The sequence below is a fragment of the Calonectris borealis genome, chromosome 2 (assembly GCF_964195595.1).
Source record: "Calonectris borealis chromosome 2, bCalBor7.hap1.2, whole genome shotgun sequence".
NCBI classification, from domain to species: Eukaryota; Metazoa; Chordata; class Aves; order Procellariiformes; family Procellariidae; genus Calonectris; species Calonectris borealis.
The window spans coordinates 151716996-151743002 of NC_134313.1; the positions used below are offsets into that span (position 1 = coordinate 151716996).

A 26007-nucleotide genomic window follows, 5' to 3' on the forward strand; every position below is an offset into this window, starting at 1 on the left:
AGCAGCCACGTGGAATATGTCAAACTGCTAGGAAAATGACCATTTTTCATAAGATTAATAATGCCAAAAAAGGAAGTGCAGTCTTTGTGATTGAAGACAGCTGTTTAGTGGGGAAACATAATCCTGGGGACAGCTCGTAGGAGCTGAGTCTTGCCCCGGTTTGTCAGCTTGGCCTCTACGGTGGTTCATTATGGAACAGTGGCGATGTTCTTGCCAAAAGTCGTGATGCTAAACTTGCGAAGTATTTTTGTTGTCAATGTTATTCCTAGTGACCTGGTAAAAAAGGAAGGGGTGCAAATGAAGTAACAAGAAGTGCTCAGACACACCAGATGTTGCTGGTCTGCTGCTGCCCTGATGGCACAGAAAGCAGTCAGCAAACTTGTGGCAGGAGCCTCATACCCTTCTGTCTGTCCTGGACTTGTGAGGAGCCCTTTTTGCAGGGGAATTAAAAAAATCTGAAGAATTTTAAAGGTGCCTCATGCCAAAAGAAAACACATGCTTCAGCTCCATACCCCAAAGTACTTGATCTGGCTCATAGATTTACTCGCAAGTACAGCATTGTATATTTTATTGAGGTGACTGGTAAGTATGCATTTCAGGCAAAGATCCAGCAGTTCACTTCTGTCTGTCTATTATTTGCTGACACCTGAAGAACAGAATAAAAATCCCACAGGCACATACGTTTTGTGCAAAGTTCTGGGTATAATGCAACAAACTGGATCCAAATTCTGTGGCACTGTATATTTGTGCAAATGTGCGTATTGCATAGGAATAAATGAGACAGTGAATTAATACAGTCTTCATAATAATATTTTTATGTTACCTTTATTGTATGTCTTCCTTATAGTCTTGGATGATCTTCCATTTGCTGCAGAGTTTAACTGTCTGGAGAAAGACTGGCATCTGTGTAGAGAAAGCATGAATGGTTTGCGGCACTCAGTGAGAAAAGTTTAAAATCGTGGTGTAAAGCATTTAATGATTTTTTAAGATTGACTTAGGGAACAGACTGATGTTATACCTGATTTGATGAAACTACGGGCTATGGAGAAAACAGGGACCCACTGCTGAGTAGTCCTTCAGCTTCTCCTGTGTTAGATCTAGTGATCATGTGGATTCAGGGTAAATCAGTTGAACCAGCCAGACTGGTGGGAAGGCGGCCACCAAGAGAGGGATCTAATGTTTTGTGGCTTGCTTTGAAGGTTAGATGCAAGGTCTGGGTCTGTCTTGGAGGAAGGAGAAAAGCAGATCTTGCTTTTCAGCCGTCAGCATTTGCACCATGAAGTATGTGTAATGTAAAACTTCATGCTCACAAAAGCAACAACATACTCATTTATATACCCATTTGTCGTTCAAATGTTTCCCTGTGAGTGAGGGGACTATAACCCTCCTTCGTGCTCCAATGAACCCCGCTTCTGGCATGTGGTTGCTCAACCACATTTGGTTGTGGTGGGTTCCAAGGTAAGGAATTTGACAATATATGTCGTGCTTGTGGTTTAATTTGAGAAATAAGTAAATAAGCTCCATTTGCTCTTGATTTTTTTTTTCTTCTTTTTTGGTTAAGTTCTAATGGTAATCATATCTGACCACATTTTTTAATAATGCCAGTTGTATCCCTATATAGGTGTGTATGCTTTGAAACCTTCTTATACTACATAGTTCAACAAGGCATTTGTAAAACTTGCACAGTCTAACCACTGAACATACAAAGGTTCAAAGCACTTGTGCTTCCACGCTGCTGGCAAAATAAGAATACTTCTTGAATAAATTCTATAGAGAACTACTGTTTTAAAAAAAGAGATTCTTGTGGTTCTGTGGAAAAAATATCATTCCACATAGTACAGAAACTGTAGCCAGTTGAATATGTTTGAGTTCCATTTTAAGCAAAATATTAACCTTTTAAAAAATCTACACATTTTATGAGTTCTGGGTGATAGCTGTTTCTTTCTCAATAGCAATTTTTTTCTCACACTCATGCATAAAACAAGGAAGTTGGAACAGTCCAATCACATCATCAGCTTAAAAACCTAGCTCATCCACCAATAATGCCAAAGCCACAAACACACAAAACTGTTTGTCATCAGGTTTCTGATCCTGGTCTAGGAGAAGTTGTGTAATGGGATTCTTTCCTCTAATAGTAAAGGTCTCATTTTTAAATCTTTTTGAAATGACTTTAATATGCAATGCATTTAAATAAGTCCATAAATAATGAAAAATCTGATTTCAGAAAAATAAAAATACTGTCATGTAAAATTAGTTTAAGTACATTCTTATTTTATATATGGTTTATAAAATTTTTGTGTGTTTTGTAAACTGTGATTCACTCAACTGGAGTATGCATAAGACTGTCGTTTAACACAGACAGGAGTTTATATCAGGTGCTGGACCAAAGAAGAAAAAAAAGAATCTCAAATTAATATAGCTAAAATGGATACCAAATAGATTGTTCTCTTAATAAGAGCATTTATGCTTTTTCTTAGTGCTTAAAATTCACTTCCTCTTTGTCCTTTGACATGTTTAAGTTTACACTCTAGCCTTGAAATGTCTCTGAAAATACATAATGCTGTGTAAAGAGCTGGTCCTGGGCGGTGCTCGTTTATTCATCCTCTCCATCTCTCCTACAGTTTTTGTGCTTATTATTGTGGTAGCTCCATTAAAGACTGATTTCTTGTGTCACCTTTAGTTTAAATTAAAAAGTTTCATAATCGTAACTGAGTCAAATGTCCAAATGAAAAAGTGGTTTGTATGCTTCTGTCTGCCTACTTCAGAAGTTTTTGTTCAGGTGGAATTTTTGTCCTACCAAAATCAATAGTGAAAATGCGCCCAAGCTTTTGGAAAAGAAAAAAAATCTTTGCCTGGCCTGATTTTTTATCATTTCCCCCATTTTTCTTATCTGTCTGTCATTACCATAGGAGACATGTTTTTGCTCGTTTTCTTAAGTTCTGTAGCCAGCTATTTATGGCCGACCAACCCAACTGTCTTCTGTGGCAGAATGACTGGATTTGGGGATGAGGACATAGCTGTCAACACCGTTTATCTTGATGTGAAATGGTTCTACGTTGTCTCCCATAGTACTTTTGTGCTCAAGTTGCGCCATGTCGGAGTGGGCGAAGCAGCGGTGGGATGGTGGGGCTTGGGGGTGGTGGTTAGTGCTGCGTTCTGCCTGGAGGCCGGTGGCAGGGTGGTCCCGCTGGGGCTCGTGTGGGACCTGTTGTGTTTAACCTGTCCATCAGGACCTAGAGGAGGTGACGGAGGGCACCCTTATTGAATTTGGAAAGGACACCCTGCTGGGGGGACCTCAAGGGCAGGGCTGCCATCCAGAGGGACCGGGACAGGCCGGAGGGCTGGGCCCAAGAGGGACCTCATGAGATTCGGCAGCAGCGAACACCACGTCCTGCCTCTGGGAAAGAAGAGCCCCTTGCAGAGCCCCAGGTCCTGGTGGCAGTGGGGGACAGCAATGCCCCAGGCCCCATGGGCAGGGGCATGGCCAGGAGATTGAGGGGAGGAATCAACCCCCTCTGCTCAGCACTCATTAAACCTCATCTAGATACAGCCTGGCTGCACGTCGGCAGTGCAGGCGTTCCTCGGTAATCGCTGCATGTCTTTCACACTTCACTGTCCCTTTTTTAAGAGCCTGAGTGGTGTTATGTGTTATCTTAAAAGTTACTGCAAAGCTTTAAAGTGTACAGAGAGTCAATTTAAATGAAGAGGCATGGGGTATTTTCTTATCATTGATTGATGTGTTGCTGTGATACAGCAATCCGTAACTGGCTAAATACAAATCTAAAAAATCTAAAACCATCTAACGTGGGGTGCTGCCAACAGTGGTACCATCAAAGACTTGCTGTTGCTTTTTACTAAGCTTGAAGTTAATGAGTTGTAATTAAGGACTGAAGGAATTGGAGATTCTTTATCAAAGTTCTCAAATTCTGCTTGGTGAATAACAGTAATTGATAAATGCAAACGTATTGATTTATCCCTTATCCTAATTGCTATTCTGTGAATGGAATGGGCATTTCCCCCCTAAATTAATACAAGGTTGCTTTTGAGGGTTTAATTAACTGTTCTTTGAATTCTTCATTCGTCTAACCTTAAACTTCTGTGACAATTACGCAACTTTAAAAAAATTCCTTCCACGTAACATAAACTACAGAGGCATACATTGACTTGGCAACCTGCTATTAGCTTGCACATGGAAAGACTTATGGCTGGAAAAAGCCAGCTGCACCTGTTGTTTTTGCTGAACAAATCCCCCTGAAGTACACCATCACTCCAGCCCGCCGCTCTGTCATTTGTATTGCTAGGAAAGTTTTTTCTCATCAATAGTGTATATTTTTTAGAAATGAGTAAAACCACACAGTTCCCTGAAGTCTAACTGGCATATTTATGATTTTAATAGGGTCGTATGGGCCATTGGTAAAATAACGCACTTTGATTCATGAATAATATTAGCTATAAAGAAAAGTGTCTTAAATAAGGTTTCAGGGTGGGGTTTTTTTTTTACCTCTCACAGAGCCAATCTGAGATTTGTGCTTTGCAGATTGCATGTGTCCATTAGCACCATGGTGAAATTTGACCTTGTTTTTTCATAGTAACCAAAATAAAAAGATTATCCAATTATAAACTTTCTGGAAATAATGGATGGTAATCACAACTGTGGTCAAGGAGGCTTCAGGGGATCACATTTGTGTGTCACCTGAGCATAGTTTTAAGTGAATTTTGTGCTGAACTGGACTGGTCCTGAGGGTTGTTCAGGGCTGCGCTCCACTGGGGGTGGAGGGGTGGAGGGGCCTCTTCCCTAACACTCTGTCAGGCATTTGGAAGGGGGAGAGGGTCGAAGCTGCTCCATGAGGACAATCCCCAGGGCAGCTCCTTGCATTCATGTGGGCGGGCAGATGGACATCTCTCTCGCATTTCCATGGAGCCCATTTCTGTAAAAACTTATCATCACATATTCTCTCCTACTTGAAAATGTGCCTAATGTGGTACAGCCATGATTTTTCCCCTCTTTCTTTTATCCTAATCTCTGCCCTCTGATTGCTGAATCTTTGCTTCTTTCGCCTCTTCTCTGCCCCAAATTACCTTTGTCACCAGCAGGTTCGCCAGGCTGTCCCAGGGGATCGCCCTGCGCGGGCGCCCACCAGGCTTCCTCACCATCACATCTCAGATGCGCCTGATGGGAGATACCGCCCTGCAAACTGCAAGGCTTCCTTTTTGACAGGCTTTGTAGCATAGTTAGCACAGTAAAACTTGACGCTCAGTAGAATAAATGGAAAGAACAACCAAAAGAAAAACTCTAACTGCAGAGTCTGGTGGCTGAAATAGAGACGGGACCAAGGCTGATGTATAGCAGCTACTGTAAGATAATTTAAATATGCCATAGTGCACTTGGAAAGTATAGGATTAAATCCTGAATCTCAACCAGACTCTTGCTATGTGGTTAGGTTCTGCCAAATTAAAATTATCAGTGCAATTACGTTTGAGGTAGAACCCTAAAAGGGTGGATTTAATCACTAGAATGAAATTGGTGTTACTAAGGGGTAAGTGACTGTGATCTTATTAGCTGCAAAATAGACGAACAGAGGTATTCGCTGCTAGTGGAAGAAGATGGCTAATTTGTTTGTGCTGGAGAAAATTGTGGGGAAGCTTGGGAGGAAAAGTTTAGGCAGAAAATGTTCCAAACCATTGCTAATTAAAAAATATTTTTCTTTTTTTCCTGTTGTTGTATAATATTTCTCTTCAAAAGTATTTAGATGTGTGTCATACTACTTGGCAAGTGACTGAGAATGGGATTATTTTATTCAGTTGAAGACATCGCCATATATGAAAGATACATTAATTAAGGTCTCATTTTTAGACCTGGAGGGGTTACTTGCTTGAAGCTAGCTTTGTGGTCACTGCCTCCTTTTTTGCTATGTTTTATGGCTGTTAGCATTGCAGAGTTGTTATATGTAAAGGAGAAGTCAGTAGTTTTCTTTAGGTTCATGCATTATCTGGGAGCTATTTGAATTCCCAGTTGCAAAACTTAATGTTGACGTAGGAGTAAATCATTTACAAACTGGTCTTTAAAGGTCAGTGGAGATGGAAAAGATCCATTTAATTCTAATGTTAAATATGAAGTTACTCAGATCCTATTCTTCCCCCTCAAAGGAGGCTTTATTGAGGTGAGAAACCTGATTTTCTTGACCCAAGTTACTCCAGACTTCCCCCCGTACAGACCTTTTCACTGAAAGGCGTTTTAAGGACTATTAAAATGAGGGACAACATGAAGAGTTGCTCTCAGAAATTATAACATTAATTTTTAATAGCTTCTGAATAATTCTGTTTATTTTATGGTTCATATAATAACATGGTAGATTTGGTGGTTGTATTTCAGTCCAGGGAATTCAGGTCAGACTTGCTGAAGCCTCCCTGGTAACAGACTGGTGCCTGTTAGTAGCACAGGAGGGCTTCCTGGAGGGGAGTTACTGTTCTCCTTCCCGTTCTCCTTTTTGCCTATTTTCTTTCTGTCCCTCTCGGTTTGTATGTGTTTTTAAGTACACGTCTGTCTGCTCTTTATGTAGTGGTCCTTATAGCATTATTTTTATTTTAATCCTTTAAGATCAATCAAGAACGTTGAGGTTAAATTTTTATTTTATTTGATTAACACATCAGTACAAATGAAACAACTTTGAACTAAGACTGTATATTTTTAGCTGTAGTCATTACAGCCAGCCAATATAGCATCAAGAACAGCCAGATCACAGAACACTGTTTGGTAGAGCATAGTAAATAATGTGCTCTTTGGGAAATAGAGTATGCATTCAAAACATCGTTTTACCAATTTCCTTAATGGTTCTAGGCGGAAATGCTAGTCATGCAGTGTCCTCTTTATTTTAACTTGTGTTAACTTGCCTTCACAAATGGCCATTGAGCTTTTTTTCAAATGAGATTTTATGTTTATATATTGCACTTGGCATGGTCTCCAGTTTAGTTTTCCATGCAGAAAGTAGTTTGGGGTTGTTAATAACGTTCTTCATAGACCCTTATGTTTTAATGGTAGGGTTATTGGTTCTTTTCAAGGTTTTTCTTGGCTAGAAAGACTACTATTTCAGCTTTCTTTGCTTCATTGCCATCTACTATTGTCTGTTGTTTGATCACTGTATTAGATTTTCCCTTTACGTTCCTGACGAGCAATACCTAATGAGGGAGGCTGGAGCAGCCGTCGGGGTAACCTGGATGGCACCCCAAATACATGCCAGAAATAAAGAAAACAACAGTTGCTGCATTCCTAAAGCATGCTCTGTGCTGCAGCCTTTTCAGACTTAAGTGCTAGTAATTGGGACCATTTGTTGTCATTTATGTAAATAACGTAATGAATCATCAAATATGCAAAGCAGGATATTAAGTCATCTGCATAAAATCTCCAGATTTCAGAACATTTAGTCTCTACAAGTATGGGGAGATTGAAACCAAGAAATATCTTTCCAGATGGCTTGAGCACGTGAGGATGCACTGCCTGGACTTTTTAGGGGAGTAGTGGTAAACTCAGATTACCTGAACTATCATATATAGCTATATAAACACAAATAAATCGAGTTGCAGATTTCTTTATTGTTGTTTTAACAAACATGTTCATCTCTCCAGAGTTGCTCAGACAGCAAGGGATTGAGTAGCTGACTGTTTGTAGACAATTTACTCAAACCCATGCAGTCAGCGTTACGGGGCACTTGATATGGTGCTGTGAGGGCAGTAAGTGACAGAAGGGATCAAATTCAACACCAGTCACTTGCAATTTTGACACAGAAGAGAACCTCCTGCATCATATATGTTGTATTGAGTTAAGTAACACTGTGCAAAAGGTAAAGCTTGCTGTAGTGTGATGATGCGCATCTTAAACGGGACTTACAGGAAAGCCACTTTTTTTCTTTTCTGTGGTGGTCAAAACCACACATGCAAAAAAACCCCTCTCACATTTTCTCTCCCTTTGTCTCTCCCCAAACACCGAAAAAGCACAAAAAACTGATCAGATTAGTTTCTTGAAATATTAATTAATGGGTCTGAAAAAAATTGCATCTCACAAATAGACCAATACATTTTTGTTCTGCTGTTGGCTAAGTCATCACTCCCAGGGCTGCTCCCAAGAAAAGGACACTGGATTGGTATAACACTCTCTTTCTGTGCCTGTTTGCAGTTTAGATAGTGGCTCTGGCTAATTATTTTTGCTTTAAAAAAAAAAGTCCCAAAATGAATTCTGGTCTGAGTTGTTATTGCAATACCTGTTTATAAAGAGTCCGGTATCTGCTTATTTGCCTTCCCATTTCCACAGGCCTGTGGAGATTTTTCTTTACATCCAAGGTCCATGGTGGAGAAAGACTGTGATAGTCAAGAGTGCCAGCGCTAGAGGCTGCCCAGACAGCTAGTCTTTCTTGCCTCCTTCTTCAGAGGACGACCATTATCTTCCCGTTGTTCTCTCTTCTTTGCAGTTTGGCTTCTCCTTATGAGAATATCCACTGTGGCACCCATTCCTGAGGGTGCTATTGGTGGGACTTCGCTGGATGAGGAATAGCTAGAATTCTTCATGTGGGATATTCTTCACACCTGTAGTTTGTCCTCCTTTCAGTCACTTCTTTTACTTACTTTTCCTCTTTTTTTGGCCCATGTGGGTGATGTAGAACTTCAGGATAAAAGAGGAGTATTGCAGCAATTAAATTGGTTTATCTGTGCATTGCCCATATGGGCAGGATTCTGTCAGTCAAGGTTTGCGTTTGTCTCCTGGTATATCAAGTCTGTTCCTGCTTCCTACCTGTTTCCTTTTTTCTTCATTCCAAGATTTCATTCAAAGTATCGTATGGGCTGGTTTTCTGTAAGGCATATTTTATCTTCTGTAAAACTTTAAGCTCTCCGTCTTGTATTTTTGATGTGTTGGAGCTCTTTAAAAGGTTATTCTTTTATTAAGAGGTGGTCATCTGAAAATGATGATGCAGAAAGCTAGAGAAGGCTGCAGATATGCTAAACCAAATTAGCAACCAACATTTGAAATTAACATTTTCTCCTGAGTAAAATGTCAGTGTAGTGTTTCATGTTGCTCCTCTCCCTCCCCTTTTTATAGTGGCGTTAAAGACTAAGCCAGCCATAGGTTCACTTATATAATTTCAGAAGAGATTTTGAAATGTCGATGCTTTTCTCTTTTACTAAAAAACTACTAACGCTATAAATTTGACAAAAGATATTTTTGTGCACATCTTTAAAATGCTTTAAGAATCTAATGTGAAATAACTGCACATGTGGAAAGCAGTATTTGTATGTTATTTAACAATGAAGTAATAATGGTAATGAACTGCTGTGATTTATAGCCAAAGGGTATTCCTTTAAGAACGTATTGAACCTAAGTTCTTATTTGATTTGATTAAAACATCGGAACAAGTGAAACAACTTTGAACCAAGATTGTATAAATTTTAGCTCTTTTAGTCATTACAGCCAACCAGAATAGCACCAAGAACAGCCAAATCACAGAACACTGTTTGGTAGAGTTCAGTAATAATTTACATAGAGAATAAATCTTTTAATTTTGTATTCTTCTGTGAGTGGTTGATATATAGAAGAGTTAAGATTCTGCAAAAAAAAAGTATTTGTATGAGTTGCATGGGCAGCTGCTCACAGCTGATTGCTCCTTCTGGAATTATTTAGTGATTATCATCATCTCATCAGGATAACGTACCCAAGCCTGCCATCACAGTTGGCACCAACTGGAAATCTTAGCAAAAATCTTGGCAAACAGTTCAGACGTTACTGGCTGTGTTTGCACGCAAATGCCCCACTGCTTTGTTCTTCTGCACCATCCATCCATGGGTGGATGCAGTGATGTGTGTGGAAGTGTGCTTAGGCTCATATAACCCTTCAGGTGGGGAAGGGAACAAAGTGCGGGCGTCAAAAGGCACCAGACGAGGGGTAGTAGTGAGGCAACTATACTGGTTTAGAAAAACCCTAACCATGATATAGTTCAATATGTGTAAACACTTTCTTAGTAGGCCACAGGCCTGTGTACTCAGGCAAATACAGGACTTCGAAGGTCTTGATCCAAAGCCAAATATAAGAGCAGAAGTGACAGAATAATAAAGAAAATTTGTTCTGACCTTACTGATGGTATTTCTGGTTTTGGGGCAGAAAAGGTGTTCGAGTTCCACAGCTGTGAAGTCTTCTATCTTTAAGAAAGGTTTTGCTATGGTTTAATTTTCTAAAACTTGAAGAAAAGGAATTAAACTAGACCTGAAGGGTTTTTTTCTGATTTTGATTTTTTTTTTTTAAAGTCTTGGAGCTGAGATTAAATTTTTATGGCTGAGTAGTAAATCTCTGGAACAGGGTTTCCTGATAGAAATGACAACTCAGCTTTAATTATAGCATCTCCTAGGCAGCTATTATATTACAGCAGGACCCTTAACAGACTTTTCTTTTTAAGACCATATTAAAGAGTAACAGGACTTGCCATAATTACAGCTTGCTTTCTGTTGGGGGGTTCACCTGTCATTGAATGACTGACTAGGTTTCTTTTGCATGGTTTAGTTTTCCGGGAAGAATGTTTTTAGATTTGTGTGAAGTGTTTTTAAATGGGTCTCAATATATTGAACACGAGGCACCTTCTGTATTATGCAACTATTTCAGAAATCATATATGGAAAAATAAGGCACTGGCACATAGTTCTAAGAAAGCTTTAACATCTGCAAAATTAACTTGTCACTAATTTTGCATGCTTCAGTTACTAGAAAATGTACCTCTCTGAAGCACTAAACTTTTTTTTTATCACATTACATACCTATCTGTGACTTGCATCTGAAATTGTTTTCATCACTGATCTTGTTCTTTTTGTGCCTATACATTTATTTCTCATTTTGCGCTGAAAATGTTATGCCATCTGGTTGCTTGCTCAATTTTGTAAAGAGAAGACTTCATTAATTTACAGTTTTAACTTCTGCACCGCACCTGCAATTTCCATTTATTCGTGTAGCAGTTGTTGCCTCTCGATAGTTTAGAAACAGTCTGCTGGATTTGAAATATTTGTATATACATGCTTCTCTCTTCTTTCGATAGTTGCAGGCCAAAATATGGGAGAGGATTTGGTGAGGCTGAGAAAACACCACATCCTAAACCGTACGGCATCAGCTACCAATTTTTCCTGGTTCGCATGCGAGGGATCCTCTCTCCTCCCCAGCTCTTTATGTGCGAATGTAAACTAGAACTTCATGGGTGCCCAAAAAAGGAAATTTCAAGCTTTTCAAATGCTTTGTTTGGATTAATAACATCTCTAGTCGTGTTTCTTTTATCCCGGGGGGTACAATCATTACTTAAGTTAATAGCAGTATAATAACCTATTTAATATGCTATGGTAAAAATGTCTTCTGTTAGCTAACTCTTAACAAATTCTTGTCATATTTCAGCAGTTACTTATTTTCTAGGAGGAAAGAGGAGACTTCTATTTTGAAACTAATAGGACATTGTTTTAAACAGTGTATGGAAAGTGTATGGTATTCTAAAAATATTACTTGTTTACATATATGTGATTATTTCACAGCATAGACTGCACTTCGGGACTGTTGGTCCCTTAATAGTAATTTCTGCTGTGTGAGGCAGTGACAGAGTTTATTCATTGACCCAAAGCACCAGAAAACTTCCCACAGCACTTCACGAAAACCTGACAAACTGAACTGCTTTTTGCTTAATGGTATGTTACACCAATATGATGTCTCTACCTAGCTGAAGTTGGCTATCTGAAATCTCAGGGAAAAGGGGTTGGGTTTGTTTTGGGCTTGTTTGTTTGTTTGTTTGTGGGTTGTTTTTGTTTTTGTTTTGTGGGGCTTTTAAAAAGTAATTCAAAAGAATACCTTGGGGCTTCAGGAAGCCTGAGAGCTGATGAAAGACTTGCTGCCTGGGGAGCTTCATTAGGAAGCTGTGGTGGAGGGGGCGGGATGGCAGGGAGGGACCTGCCCCGCAGCCGGGGCGGGCCCAGGGCTTCAGGGGAGCTGGGGTGGGGAGAAGACCTGTGCAGTTGGGATGCAGTTGATGGGGACGTGGCAGCAATCCTGGGCCGCATGCTCTCGTGCTGCTTCATCCCATGAGTGAAGTGATTTACTGTGTCTACATCCAGCCTGAAACAGAATCACCTAAGCAACCTGGGCTTATGTTTTGGGGTGGTTTTTTTTGTTTTTTTTGAAAGATTCAATGCTCATGGCTGGAATCACCAGCTTCACATCTCAGAGCCTTTAAGACAAGCAAACAAGACCTTTTTTGGGAACACTGTGCCACAGACTGCAAGAGCCTAAAAGGGAGTAATGACCAGAAAGGAAGCAAATCCTCCCAGAAACGGTAATCAGGCATGGGATAGTTTAATTGCTGGGACTTCAGAGAAAGAAGGTTGGGCATCTACTGTTGGACAGATTTAAAGATATTTAAACTTCCAGATTATAAATAGGCTCTAAATATATTTGATAATACAGAATCACAGAACAGACAGGGTGGGAAGGCAATTCTGGAGATCGTCTAGTCCAACCCCCAGCTCAGGCAGGCTCAGCTACAGTGGGCTGGTCAGGGCCATACCTGGCTGAGTGTTGATTATCTCCCAGGATGGAGACTTCATGACCTCTCTGGACAACCTGCGCAGTGTCTGACCACCTTCACTGTAGAGAAAGCTTTTTCTTATGCTATTTATGTTTCCTGTATTTCAATTTGTGCCCATTGCCTCTTGTCCTGTTGCTGGGCACCACTGAGAAGAGCCTGGCTCCATTCCCTTTCATCCCCACGTCAGGTATTTAAGCATGGATAAGATGCCCCTGAGTCTTCTCTCCTCCAGGCTGAGCAGTCCCAGCTCTCTCAGCCTCTCCTCACGTGGCATAATGCCATTAGGCACCTGATTGCTATTCAGGCACTGAGATATTACTGAAAATGGTCGTCTTTGACTGGAGTATTCTGGAAATTTCCCGTGTTCGAGGAACGTGTTTGACTCATCCCGTTTCTGCATGGCTGTGTCTCTGCTGTGAGACAAAGAGCTTCTTCCTTGTCAAAAATGAATGTCAATCAGGATGTTGCTGCTGTCTCACAGTGCAGAAGTGTCACCTTGATATCTGAATGGACAAGACTTAGGGCCCACGCTTTTCCTGTCAGAAGCAAATGGATAACGTCTCCTTTTCCCATCTCTTGTTGCTATATTTCTATAGAGAGAGCCTTAGGAAAAACTTGAATTCATTATGTCCTTGCTTTGCTTAGAAGTTAAATTATTTTAAGTTTATGGGTAATGTGAACGTCTGGTTAGACTCCTGCTTTACAGATGAGGCTGCTCTTTCCAAGAGCACCCTGTGCTAAGGGTGCTCAGTTCAGGTAAATGGGCAATGTGCAGTAATCTCAGTAGGATTTCACCTTAGCAATATTGATTTGGAAACCAAAACACCATTGTTTATGTTGCCAGTCAGAGCTGCATTTTATATCACAATTGTCCTGTATTTGGGAGAATTAAAATATGTCTATGTAGTATCAGAAGCATTATTGTTGCTGCTTAAAAACTCTTCTTAAGCACAGAGTATTTGCATTTGGTAAAGAAATCCTAGTGGAAGATCTTCAAAACAACTGTTTGCAAAACAGTCTGAGATCTTTAGAGGGAATGACAGTACTTCTTAGGCTCAGTACAGCTAAGCTCTCACAAACATAGTGGCTTTCACTTTTTTTCTTCCTTCTTCACTCATTCCTCACTCCAGTTACATGATTAACTCCCCATTCATCTTCTTGTTTCACTCCTGTTTCTGTTCATCTTCTTCTGCATGACCTGCTGTGCCTGAGCACTGCTAATCGGCCCAGAGTTACTCTCCTGCCCGTCAAGTTCCTCCTTGAGAGTTGAAATCTTCCCGCTCACTTAGAGCTCCTACTGTGCTGGTAAAATAATATGCAGACTCTTATCAATATCATGGCAAGGCTTGCTGTATTGCACTTAATCTGTCCCATTCTTGATGGGGCAACAAAGCGATAGACAATATGCTTTATAGAGGAAGCATGAACAATTACTTCTTTAAGGTGGGACTCCTGAAAAAAAAATGGAAATAGCATGCAAAAATATTTTACTGCATTGCACAATTTCCATCTCAGAAAATGAGGAATGTCTCTAACAATTTAGTCATGTTTTCCTGTCTTTTTGCTCGTTAAGCATTTCTCCTAAATAACTATTAGTACTTTAGCTCTGGTAGTATTGATTTGCTTATGTTTGTTCTAGCTTTGAAATAAAATGGTCCCTCATACTCTGTTGTTGATATAGCATACTGGTTGCCTGGGATATTGAGGAATACGTTTTAAAATTCAGCATGTAGATTTTGCTGTAACTGTAGCTGTGATGTTTCCTCTGGTTTACACTGTGGTTTTTTTTCTTTAGAAGTTGTTTGCAAAATTACGGTGAATGGAATTTTCTTTTCATGTGACCAAATACTCTGCATCTTGGCAGCATTCACAAGCGCAGGGCTGGCAGAGAAAGTTAGGCAGGCTTTGCCTAGGCATTTTCAAAGAAAAGTACCCAGGACCTGAGATTTGAAATAATGTAGCCTGAGGTCAGGAATTTTTTTTTTGGAGAGTCAGTAAAGAACATGGTTATCTGTAGTGCGCAGGAAGCCAGGGTTTTTTTAGGTGTATATGTACCAGTGAAAGAGGAAAGTATAATGGGCGATATTCTGTGCAGTGTTATTTCCTAAGCAATGCGAGTTAATAATAAGGGATTTGGGCCTTTTTTCAAAAAGAGATAATATTCACTGTCAATCCTTCATTTAGTTTGGTGAGTTAGAAGATACAATGGTAGGAGAATATGCATCATTTAATCCAATTTAAGCTCGCACCACGCTTAACTCAAACGAGTTCTTGACATCAGGCATTCACCGTATAGCGCTGGAGCGGCGCGGTTTTGGCGCGCAGTGCAGAAATCTGCTAAAACAAGAAAGCGTTTGTTTGAGAGAGAGGGTTGGGAGAGGAATGCGGGAAGGTCCCGCGCGCAGAGGTAACCCCGCGCCCGGGTGGTTTTTCACGTTGTACCTGCGTAGGTGGGGCATTCCCCTCCTGCTCCGCTGCTGCCCGGCACCTCGTCGGTGCACGCCAGGAGCTCGAGACCGTTCCTGGAAGAGCGTCTGCTCCCCACGGCGTGGTTGGGACTCGGCGCCGGAGCAGAGTCATCTGTTTTACCCCAGCACACATTTACATTCCACAGGTCCGGGAAACTGTCTGCGTGACCACCCAATGCCTGGTGTTTAAAACTGATCGGACTGGCAGCACAGCACTTCACATCCAGCTGCGCTGCACACACGAACTCCCCAGCCTCTGTGCTGGAAAGTGAGCTGGGAAGGATTTCTTTAGAAATTGCTTTTGGAGCAGGTACATTCCTGCACAGGCAGAATGTCCAAACCCTCTCGCTTGGCTCGACCTTTGTCAGCTAATACAGCTCCTAAATCGCCTTCGTCTAGGAAAGAAGATTTTAACAGCCGATCACGAAAAATTAGGCTAGGTGAAAAGATTTTGAGAGCTGGCAGCGAAGGAAACCTGGTTAAACAGCAGCAGCAAGAGCAGGTGGAAATCACAGAAGGGCTTGTGCCACAGAGGGCTCCTTTCCTGAAAGGTAACCGGTTATTTCATGCTGCAAAAGAAATAATCAAATGCATTTGCAATTACTGCCTTTTTAATAAACCCCAAACATCAATTATTGTAGAATAGGGGGTGTGTATGTATGTGTGTATGTGTGTGTGTTTGTATTGTTTCTAAATGACAGATTCTGGTACATAAAGCATTTGTTTTGAAAATAGAAGGACTCAAAACATTCTTGTTGTTCATTTGTGGCTGGGTGCTGTATACGAGCTAAAAATGTTGGTCTGTCAAAGTGATAAATCACAATCTTTTACAGTCTAGATGTGACCTTGTATTGTGAAGCTTTATTTGAAATGATGATTTGAAGTTATTAGCAAGCATGAGAAAGATTAAATAACGTGAGAAAATAGACATCAGTGCAGGTACAGAATCTCATTCAGCCTTGCAAGTAAAACTCCTGTTGGTGGGTCCTAACAAGGGAGCTGTGAGTTGATTTCTTGTATAAAAACTAAACAGATCAAATGTATTTGGAAAGGCTTATATGCTTTCAGAATGCAAACAAACGTGGAGGATAATATAAGATTATGATCTACTTTCACTGATCTGTTAAGCAGTGGGCTGCAGGAACATTACCACTGCCTCTTTTTAACTTAGTTTTTGTGACAGTAGTCCTTAGAACTTCATTTAAAAGTAGCCATTTAATCTGCATGGTGAAAAATGAGGGTAAATTGTCATTCTATGAGGAAATAAAAGCAGTGGTATTCTAAGTGGACTTTTAATAGGTTTTATATTTAAATATGAATGAGAAGCAGAATCCCTTCAATCCAGAATAGAAATTGCTGCCCTGCCATCCTAAATCCATAGGAAGAAGAAGTGTAAATTGTAGACCTTTGTAACTTGAGACTGTGTATTTTCATTGCACACACATGGCATCCAAAGTTACAGGTTTTTATGCCTGGCTGAATAAGGTTTAAAAGAATTTTTTTTTTCCTGCAGTATGACTTTTATTATTTCACAAAGAAGGGAGAAGTGATGACACCTAATCTTACTCAGGGAGATGGATGATCTGTTTGTTTCTATAAAGGAAACTGGGTCTGAAGCACTTTATTAAAGGCAGAAGAGAGCAAATAGAAAAACTGGAGGTGGGAGGGCTTAGACTTCTGATCGCACTCACAGACCGTCTTGCTTATTTAGCGATGTAATGTGGAAACTCATTTTTGATCTTGTGATGTATGCAAGAGATTAAAACCTTTATTCCAAAAAAAGCAGATGTACCATTTTTTTCTACCCTGGTAACCAAATATTTATTGATGCTATAGTAAATTATGTTTCCCAGTCAAGTTTTTGAAATTTGAAAACTTTCATAGAAAACCCTGTAACAGTAGGGTTTTCACCAAGTTAAAGGTTTTTAAACAGTAGTTTGTCTCCTTTCTGTTCTCTTACTTATTTGGTGCCTTGAGAAAAAGAAGTTATGTGGGATTTACAGAATAGCAAGTGTGTCCTTTTAAGAGATGTGATTTCTATGGAGCTCTTGGGCCTGCTTTTACTCATTTTATTTAAATGTTTTTGGGCTATATAATGCTTTGCAACTAAAAGCAAGGGTTGCACTCACTGCTCAGTGTTTTAGGTAAGATTTCTCTAAAAGAAAAGCCTAGTGGCTACCAGTAGTGCTGCAACCTGGCATGTGCTTTTAGTATTCGTGGCATTACTGTTTTCCGGACCATGAATTAATCCCTGTTATGTACTGGCTTTCTGCATTGGGATGATTTGTGTACATTAGGCAAGATGTTACTGTGAGTTGTTTTGCGAGAGATGGTGAAGAACAAACACTGATACTTCTGAAGGGAGCGTATTACAAGGGAGATGGAAATGCAGAGTGTGTGGCTTTTCTCTGAAAACGGGACAGGCTGGATGGCCCCAGTGGAGGCCAAGCATTGGCCAACGTGGTTTGGAAGATGTTTTGTGAGAAGCAGGTGCAGAGCTGGATGGTGGAGGGGTGGCAGATATGGCAGAAGCCAAAAGAAACAGCGAAGGGTATAGGAGCCACAGGGCAGCGCCCTGGGGACGGGGCTGAGTAACGCAAGAGGGTGCGAGCAGCAGCCGAAGGGTGTTCGAGCGTTCTTGAAGAGGAAAAAAGGGAAAATGGGAGAGGTGCCAGAGGGCAGGTGCAGGCTGAATGTGATGGCTGAAATAGGGAGCATGGTGAGGAGAGGCTGAGAGCTCCCATGGGAAGAGGACTAGGGCTTGGAGGAGAAAAATAGCAAGGGAAGATTGGATTTCAGGAACGGGTGGGTCGGAGGGGCTGGGATTGGGAAATGGGAGCAGGAGGCTCTGGCAGATGGGGAGCAGGGTCCTGAACAACTTGATGTGGAAGAGGGTCTGTCTGACCAACCTTCATCTATTGTCATGTAATGCCAGTGCAACCCCGTGGCCCCGTATGTGCGTTACCTCTTCAAATCCTGCTCCGTGTGCAAGAGAACAACCTGCGACCGCTGGACTCGTTCCTACTAGTGAGCTTTGCTTGTCTTCATGAGCAACACAGTGGGATTTCTGGTTTCTCTGAAATTCCTTTAAATTAAATCCAAAGAGATAACATGCATGAATGGTGTCAACAGACAGCAATCCAGCAAAGCTCAGTGCTTAACAGATAGGAAATCCAAAATTGTAGTTAAATTTTAATGGGACTGTAAAGCATGATGACTCATTTTAATTACGCTTATATGTTGGGTTTTTTTCTACAGGATTCCTGCCCTGTGTTGTGCATGGGATGAGTTGTACTTGACTGCTAAGTTGGATTGTATAGGCAGGCGGGCAGCTTGTGGCAGAGAGAAAAGCGGTCCTTATAGGTAAAGCCATTAAAGGCTGGAGTGGATCTCCCTCTGCCTCTGCCACAGAGGTCTGCGTGGACACGCTGCCTCAGCATTCACAGGGGAGTGCTGGCTGTGTGGATTTGCTTTTCGTTTTAGTTGTTGGATGTGCAAGTCTGAGACCACGGGTTCTGATTTGCAGTGCTGAATGCACATAACAGTAACTGAAGTTGGTGTCAGCTGTGATTTTATTGCATGAAGTACTGTCTAATACAAAGGACTCAAGAAGGTCATCTTGTACTTACCTGTTACTCTTCACCTGAATTTAATGAACATCTCTGACCATAATTTCTCTGGATGCCAGCTTCTCATCTCACTGAAAAAGGGAGGAAGGGGTAGAATGAGATCCTTGCTTTATAGGGACTGTTGTGAGAACGGCATTTCACAAATATTTACCTACTTCAATACAGTAATGAAGAATACTCAGGCCCAGGCTACAAAATTTGTTGCTTGGTCTTCAGACCAAGGTCTGACAAGCATGCGGTAACGTGAACCTCAAGTCCACATCCAGAATAGTTAAGACGAAGCATTTGACTCCCTGCTGTGAAATGAGCCCTGCTCATTTTGTGCAGAGAACAAGACGATGGCCCGTGCCAAGGATGGGGTGTGGGGGTGGGTAAGGAAAGACCCTACCGCAGCACATGTGTCCCATGTGGGGTGGGAAACAGCGTGGCAGAAACAGTCTGAGTTTTGGTATTTCCCATCTGGCAAGGGACTACCTTTGCAAACTCAACATCATTTTAGGATTTGCTGGTTTGAAGAAAAAATGGAGATAGGTAAACCTTTCATTTTTCATTCTCTCTTTCAAGACTGAACCAATTAAAATACGATTTTTTCACCTCTGGGATATGTTACTGATAGGAAAGCTTTATGAATTTCTGTCACCCATACTTTCCTCCAAGAAAAGCAGAGAATATACTAATGACTGTCTTTTCAATTTCCTTTCTCTGTCCCATTTTATTGAGTTTTGATATTTGCTTTATTATTTGGCTTCACATCGTTTCACTTTGCTTTATTTTTCACTCTATTTTTTTCCCTTAGATTTTCCTCCCTGGTTTCTCCTCTGCACTTTACTTTGCAGACTATGATAATTGGAAAGCAAGGCCAATACTTTTAGACTAAAACTCTTGGTATCTCATATTCAGCTGGATCCAAAACGAGACAAAACCGGTTTTTCCCATCCCTGGTTATTAGATAGAGGCCAAAGGACTTTAGGGATGTAGTGGGATTCATATCTATAGGCTCTTCATACAAAACAAGCAATAACAGCACCATAAAAAGTGGAATTAATTATGTTTTCCCCATTTTATTTTTATGACAAACTCCAACATAACAATGACTGTATAATCCATATATATATTACTAATTATCTCCAAGCTTGTTACGGTTTTTAAATAAAGAGACATTGAATCATGGGCAAAGTTTGGAAATTATTCTTTCTGACATTCAAGTAATATCTGTGGTATTTTTAAGGCCAAGGAGTTTATCTGTCAGAAACTTCCATTTCACAGCATTTCCTGACAGAGATGTACCTACAAATACAGAACACATGAAAGATTAGGGGTTAGCCTTCCAAGGAAGTTCATTATTAAAAGAATGGCAAAGCAAAGAATGTTTGTATTTAGCCTACAGTATTTTTGTTTCCTCTGCAACTGTTTAATATTCATCAAGACAGAGAACGCAGATTTTGTAAGTACTTGTATATACAAATGTTCATTATCTCACAAATTTAATGCTAGCTGTCTTTTTTACTGCCAATACATATTTTTTTGCTTTTAAAATGCAGAGTTTTTACTGCGATCTTAAAATAAATAAAAAATCAGGAATTTTACTGTACTGTCTTATACAGTAATCTGAAAAACTGTAATGAAACTAGGGTTGGTATCAGATGTGTGCATTCTAATATGGTTAATTGTTCAAAATTTCAAGCTTGAGACAGATTTGCAAATTGATAAGGAATGTATTCTTTCATTTTAGTATATTAGTATTAGAAAGGAACAAATATCATGGACCGTTAGATATCAAAATACAAAAGAAATCTAGATAAAAACTTTTCAAGCTGGAGAAGAACATTATTAAAATAACTCTTGGAATTTACAATTGCATTGCAGAAACAGGGATCGTATGAAACAGTAGACATTCTCTCATCGCCTGTGTACATTTATTTCTATAGCTGTTGATGTATGACTTCACCTGGAGGATGAATAGGGCAACTGAACATGCTTCCTTCCAATTAAGATTATGCAGTATGTAAACTGGAGTTATGGTTATTGAAAACTGAACGTCTGGACATTTGTTTAAGTAAGGAATGATAGGCCAGCCTCTGTTCTTATTTGCTATGAGATCATGACTCAGACCCAAGTATAAAGTATACTTTAGTGCTTTTTTAAGCATGATTTCCCACAAAAATTGGTCATGTCAAAACACCCTGGCAGGCTTTCCTTCATTGGTAACCTTTTTACCCATTATCTGAATTTGTGCAATTATGATGGAGAGGTAAGAGTGTCAAAAATACTGCATTTCTATGATATACTGTGTACACTGTATGCTGTGTAGAATACTCTGTTCTGTACCTGTCAAATACTACATGTCTATATTTTCCTATAATTTTGTGGAAAATTGCTGGCTAGGTGGAGGAGGAAGACCTGATTAATACCATGTTCAGGGAAAAGCTGCAGTGTGTGCTCAACTCTTCTAACACATCAGAGAGTTCACGTGTGGGTGAGACCTCATGAAAGCCGTACCCCAGGGACAAGCTCGGGTTGTAGCTCACAGCTCAGACAATTCTCCAGAGAAGCAAATTCAGCCTGTGGACGAGATTGCGTGAATTCTGATGGAAACATTTTGGAGCTGAATGCATGCTGCAACCTAAGTATAATTCAGTTTACAAAGTGAGTAGTCAATCACAGAAAAAAGGTGCATTGGAAACCAGGTTACAGTAGTTGCACTGCTTACAGAACTATTTTTCAATTGCAAAAGTATATTCACTTTGAAATCTCTTCCTTTGGGACCTGGTAGAATTGGAAGGAGAGCACTATACATCCCCTTGGGAAGCTCAGGATCTTCCATTTCTTATACTATAAGGGCTATTAATATGGGATGGGAAAAACCTGACCAAATCCCCCACAACTCAAGAAGAGGGAATTTTGAAGGGACTATGGTTTTGGGGGAAATTAGGTACCATCTTTTTGAAGATTGATTTTTCTTTAAATTGTGTCTCTCTGAAATCAGTCAGAGGTTTTGAAGTTTAGAATAAATTAAGGAAATGAAGAGGTTACACAGATTGTTGGTAGTCAAATGTTCCCCATGAATAGATCCCTGTTCGATAATGTAACTTATTAATATCACTTTGCCATATGTAGGATGTATCTATTTCATATAGAGTATATAACTTTTTATGTACGTACAAAATTTATAGTGATTTAAGAGTGTAGTGCAATAGTTAAGTGCCATGGCTGAATTGGAACCATAGTATTTCAGTATTAGAGGTTTCAATAGATGCTAGTCAAACAGTACCATATAAATCTGGACTAATTTTGCAAAATTTGGATGAGAAGGCTCAGAAATATTAGTCCCACTTCAAAACTCCCTCAGGTCTGGTTGTTTCTGCAAAACAGTTTTTTTTCTGTCCAGAATTGACCCTATAAATATAACGTGTATAATTTTTGAATGTGTCCTGTTATCAAAACAAGAGCTGGAGTTTTGAATCGAAACCATCACTTTCAGATTTATGCCTTTATTTAGAGTTGTGGATATTCTAGTAGATTAAGATATTACTTGTTCAGTTTTAGTAAGTTTATTTGTATGATATCAAGACAGAAATTGTTCTACAGTTGAGAGGTTCTTGTTTGAAAGTGGAAAGAACATCATGCAAATGTGATAAAAAGAAATAGCAATGCACATGTATTTAATATCCCTTGTACTTGATATGTTTATGTATCTTTTCGTCTTTGGTGGATGGACTGCAGTATTCTTCTAGACCGGAAAGTCAGCTCCTATCTTTAGTTGTTATTCTTGCCTGCTAATTAAATTATGAGATTGATAGAACTTTCTTTAATCCAAATTCCCAGCGTTATCTGAAGCCCTATTGCATGGGTTTGAAAACCAATGTGAAAACTCAAATTATCTTGTAGAAGAGACTTTGGTTTGGGGTGCTTGTGTTATGGTGGGAATACCTGAGCAGCACCAGAGCTGTGGCCGGCTGTTAGAAATTGCTATCAGGCAGGGTCAGAAATTTTCAGATCCGTTTCTCTGGGAGATGCCAATTCCCTTTCAGTCAAAGCATTCTGAAACAATTTGGGTTTTCTTTGTATGATCTTTCCCAGAATTTGGATTCTGAGGAATCTCAGAGGACTCGGAAGTCTCTTGGTGAAAACAGGCCTCGGGATCCATACACAAACGGTGATGCTGATGGAAACGTCAGTGTCACCAGGCTCCCGAAGAGTCCCGTTGCTACCCTCCGGGGTCTCTCAGGTTAGCCCGCCTCTCCTCTGAAGCGGGATTTTCAAAGCTGGCCATGGAACTCCAGCTCTGAGTGCAGTGGAAGGATCAGGTTACATTTCTTGCAGACAAATATTTGTAAATCCTAGTGCAAGTACAGTTTTTTACACAGTGACATGGTAATGTTTTAAGCTTCTGATTAACTCCTAGAGCCATTTTTGCTGTTAATCATCTTTTAAGTCTCCTAGGCATTTGGAAGGTTTCCCCCTGCCCTGGCTAGCTGATCTTAATTCCTAAATCCTTTCTTGCGTTTTAATGTTAGGAACAACATTGGCCCTTTTCAAATCTTCTGGTATTTCACCCATCCTGAGTGAATTCAGCCAAATATTAAGAACACAAACACTTTCATCATTTAGTTCTTGGAGTGCTCTAGGATGAGATTCATGAGACCCAGCACACTGTCTGGTTTCATCCCTTCTCTATTTAGATTTAGATTCTGGTAATAATTACAAAAGACACATGGTCACAGCTGACTCTCTTAGTGAAGTCTGATATGAGAAAGGCATTCAAAATTCTGCTTTCCCCCCTTTGTTAGAAACTGTCTTTTCCCGCTGAGTAATGGTTCCGTCTTTTCTTTGCTCTTCCTCTGACTACTAAGGCATTTATGCACTAAGTAGTCACCCAGGCCTGCTGCTCATTTTAAGCAAAGGTAGAAGACTCGGGGCCGAGTCATGATTTCACCCTTTTTACTCTCTCTGAAAAAAATGAAGCAGTTTCTAATGCTGCTTTGAAAAAAAAAAAAAAAAAAAAGAGAGAGAAAAAGCAAAGCTGCAAATACATGAAAAATCAAAACATCTGGAATGCACAGCTAGCTGGCTGGACATATGCAGAGTATTAATATCTAGATATTTAAGAACAGACAAAGTTGTGCTATTACTGGGGAATGTGTGTTTTATGATAGCCATCTCCTGCTGACATAGGCTGTGGTTGTGTCCTGGTTTAGATAACATTTACCTTGAGCCTGATACTCCACGTTTGTGAACAGGCTAATGTCTTTGCTGCAGCTCGGACATACGAGAAGCTTCCTGGGCAGTGAAAACTTTGGGGAGAGACCTCCTAAACCTTCTGTCTTCCAAAACTCAGATTCATCTGCAGCATCTAGATGTGAGATAGACTTAACTCAATTGTTTGAAATCAAACTTTGTAAGCACCTCTTGTTGGAAGACACAGGAAAGGAGGTTTAGCCAGAGAAGGTGAGACCGCAGCCCCGCTGTGTGAGGTGCAGGCACTGCCGGGCTAACACTCAAGTTTCAGAAAGAGCCGTCCTGCCTGGCTGCATCTTGGCCATAACCTTGCAGAGCCTGAGCTGGCAGGTAGGACCTGGAACATGCATCGCCTCCTTTTGGGGCTGCAGATTTATCTTTTGGCGATGATGTTCGGCCTGGCTGGAGATGTTCCCTCTCCCCCATTACATATGGTTGCCAGTGCCCGGCAATTAGGACCTGTCTCTCTTTCAAATCTCAGTTTCATTAGGGCAGAGGATAAATACCAAGCATAGCACTGGTCTGGCAAATAGCACCTAAAGGGGTTAAAATTAATCCAGCAATTTGAGACCAAAGTCCAGCCTCCCCTAAAAATTTTCCAATGTTTCCAATGCAACAAGCCCTGTGCTGCCCTATCAGTTATTATTTTGTAACGCAGATTTACCAATGAAGCCATGAGTGCATGATAAATGACCTCAGCCGCACGTTGGACATCCCAGGCAGTGTTAAAGGCATGCATTCATGCACTAGCCATGTAAACTCACGTTACATTTGGCCATTTTCCAGCCTGCACATCTCACTGTGCAGTTTGCTTTTTGTACTGACCACGTGCCACTGTTTGTAATTAACGGAGGTTCATCTGCCACCTTCCTGCTGTTTCCCATTGTTATAGTGTGCGCAGTTACGTGATCCAGTTTAGCTCTGTGCTGATTTACCTCTTATATTACCATTTGATCTCAGTTCAGATAATTATGCTTCCCGTTCTTCAAGCTTGAATAGCTGAAGTATCACTTTGAATGCCAGCTTTGACCTCAGTGGTACTCGCTGACCTCTTCCCTCGCAGGGCTCTGTAGCTCACAGCCCCGCGTTCTGCAATGGTTTGCATTGAACCTGGTTGGACAAGAGGCTCAGTGGGGGGGAAAGCTGCAGCTTTTGGGCAAATCAGACTACTGACATGAAAAGATATCTCTACACAACCTCAGAAGTCCTTCAGGATCAAGGAAATGGTTTAAGTTGTACTGCCTTGAATGGTGGTTAAAATAGGTCATTCTAGCACCGAAACATCCTTTATACACCTGCGTAATGCTTACGCACGAGTACGTGGTGTGTACCTCTACGCAAGTCATCCACCCGCCGCTGGGGTAAACACATGCAGCTCCCAGGGAAGTTTCCGGGGGACACGGTGGTGATAGTAATTGCCGTGTAAATATCAGATTGGAGTTAGCTGGTCAGGAGATGGTTTTAAGTAGAAAAACAGTGTAACTAGAACTTACTTGCTGTTGACTAAGTGTATAAAATACATAACTGACAAAGTAAGTGGATGCTCCGTGCACCGCTTAAGAAAGCGCAAAGAGGAAACCCTTCTCCCGGGCACTTGTGATGTATAAACAGAATTGGTTTTGTATATCCACTGAATGCAGATTACCCCAAGCTAAGAGACTTACTAGTTTATGTGCAAGCTACATGAGTTATAAGACGCAGCTCAACTTGGTTCTTGAGTTGAGTACAAGACCCACAAAGTCAAAGGATGAGAGGCTGCAGTGAGTTTTCACCCTCCCTTTTTATTCTGCTCCAGCAAGCTTCTGCTATGTTAATCTCCCATGTAACACAACGGAAGTAATAGGTAAATGGAGGACACTGAAATAGCTCTGGAATGGATTCCTTAGATATTGAAAATATTATTTTCATTATAATCTCAAGCTTTCTGTCTAAAAGATAAATACAGAAAGGTTACTATTTTCTTCTTGGAAGTTTGCAGAATGGTTGCATTCCTAATCAGGAAATCAAATTAATAGGTTTTCATCGTATATAGTTAAAGTTAAAACAGTGACTTGGTAATTTCACCTGAAAAATAAAATAATGG

The 26007-nt window shown here is 40.5% G+C and overlaps 1 protein-coding gene across 1 annotated transcript in view; it reads left to right on the forward strand.

The window, feature by feature from the left end:
- The first annotated feature begins 15462 nt into the window (after positions 1 to 15462).
- KIAA1217 (KIAA1217 ortholog) overlaps positions 15463 to 26007 on the forward strand; it is a 245689-nt gene continuing 235144 nt past the window's right edge. Inside the window, exon 1 of the mRNA XM_075143936.1 lies at positions 15463 to 15608. The gene's annotated coding sequence lies outside the window, so the exon portion shown is untranslated. The remainder of the gene's footprint in view (positions 15609 to 26007) is intronic.